We start from the raw sequence: 2,309 nt of genomic DNA, 5'->3' as shown, positions 1-2,309 counted from the left end.
AAACACACAGTGAAGGAAACACAACAACAAGGAATCTGCTCCTTTCAGCTGGATGATGAAGAGACGATGTTAGAACGCTTAACATTGTGAAGTGTCCCCCCCCCCCCCCCCCCCGCTAACACTCGGGTGTAAACTTAGAGGATTCTGCACAAAGCACTTTGATTTATTGTGTTAATTAAAATCCAGCTCATGTTTCCTTGCTCCTGTTATTGGAGGAAATTAATAAACAGGTTCTCAAAATCTTCAGAAAAGACTTTACGTTTTCCAGTGATTCTCAAGCAGCTGATTTAGTGTTTGATTCAAACTGAGGATGAACAGAACATGTGAGGAATCATCACTGTGGACAATATGAATAAATATAGAAAATCAACCATAGTTACCTCATGTCCATGTTTGATTGTTATTCTATAAGAATAAAAAGAGCTCTGAAGGGATTTTCATGAAACTTGGTGCATGTGATCATGGTAACAGACAGACAGGAGATTCTGGTGCAGATCTGGATCGGGGGTGTTATCATCGTGGATTCTCTGATGTCGCAGTCATACAATTGATCATAACAACAATAACGAGTGTAGTAGTTGTGTTGACGGCTGTGTTTTGTGTTTGCCTGCGTGTTGTGTGTTTCTGAAATATTAATGACGAGCTGCAGCCGCTCGCTCCGTCTCTGCTGCAGGAGCAGGAGCTTTAAATAAACCTCCACAGAGCTGCTGGGTCTCCGCTGTCTGTGATCACCCCCCCCCCCCCCCCCCCCGCCCTCGACAAACACACTTTAATTAAATCTGCATTTCTTGTCCAGCCCCTCAGAACCCTCAACGGCTGTTGACCGATTCAGCACGTTGGTGTTTTCCTCCTCTTCCTCCCTCTCTGCTGCATCATGTTTTCATTGTTCTGGTTTTATTCATGAGATCAGTGAAATATTAAACGTTCAGATTACGACTCTGCTGAATCCAGATTCCTGATTCTAACTGTTCAATCTGCGTGTTGTTATTATTATTATTATTGAATATTCTCTGCTCTTCCTACTGGCTGCTGCTCACTGAGAGCTGTGTGCACTGCAGCTTCCAGAGGATCAGCACTAACTGGCTGCAGAAATTACACTGTGTGTGTGTGTGTGTGTGTGTGTGTGTGTGTGTGTGTGTGTGTGTGTGTGTGTGTGTGTTACCGCATGCTGTCCGTCCAAGTGTGTCTCCATGGTAACCGTTACATTTCACAGCATCGCAGTGAGAAAGAGAAAAATCACCCACTGCTCAAATATGCCCTCAGATCTGAGAACCAGATATTATTTATCAGCTGCACTTGAACGTCGGTGATAATTCAAAACATCAGAGTCAGAAAATGATCTTCACAGACGTAACACTGGAGCTCAGGAGAAGAAGAAACATCAAAGAGGCTTAACGCTCATAACGTCTTTCTTTTAATCTAACAATCACAATTATTGTTCAGCAGAAAACGTTAATTTCTTTTTTTTCAAATCACCTGTTTTGCAGGATATGAACATTGTGAGAACGATCTTTTCTTTCCAGGTGTAATGTGGTTGTTTGTTGTTGTTGTTTGTTTGGTTTGAAGATTTCACAAAAACTGAACTGAACTGATTTCCATTAAATTCTGTGGAAGAGTAATTTATGAATCTTAATTTAAATAGAATCTCAAAATCTGTACGTAGTTGATTTGAATGTGTTTTTATTAGAGACCTGTCGTTGGAGGTTGGATCTCATCTGAGTGACGTGTTGTGTTCTTGGCTTTAATATTTCACATCATTTCACTTTGAGCTAAATCATGAAGACGACTTTTAAATCAAACATGAACATGTAACATTAAATATAAACCCTCCTGAGAACAGATGATGAGCTTCTGCATGTTGCATAAGAAATGATTCTATAGAGCACGTTGCTCTACTTGCTTCCTCGTTGATGATCCCATGATCGTCCCAGATTCTTGCTCCTCAGCTGATGTCTCTGTGTGTGTCTGTCTCTGTGTGTGTCTGTCTGTGTGTGTGTCTGTCTGTGTGTGTCTGTGTGTGTGTCTCACAGATGGCGCTCCGCTGAGTGAGCTGTCCTGGTCCTCGTCCCTGGCTGTGGTGTCCGTCTCCTTCTTGGGCCTCTTCACCTTCATCTTCCTCATGCTGGCCTGCCTCTGCTGCAAGAAGGGCAAGACCGGCTTCAAGGTAAATGTGCTGTGGAACCTGTGCACCCCCCCCCCCACACACACACACACACACACTCTTTATGGACTCTTGCATAGAGACACACACTTTAACGCTCTTTACCCGTGAGCGTTTTTCCAAATGGCCCGAGCACAGAACATTACCC

Source organism: Pleuronectes platessa, chromosome 21, assembly GCF_947347685.1.
Source record: "Pleuronectes platessa chromosome 21, fPlePla1.1, whole genome shotgun sequence".
NCBI lineage: Eukaryota > Metazoa > Chordata > Actinopteri > Pleuronectiformes > Pleuronectidae > Pleuronectes > Pleuronectes platessa.
The sequence above is the reverse complement of the archived record's forward strand: the minus strand, read 5'-3'. Positions refer to the sequence as shown.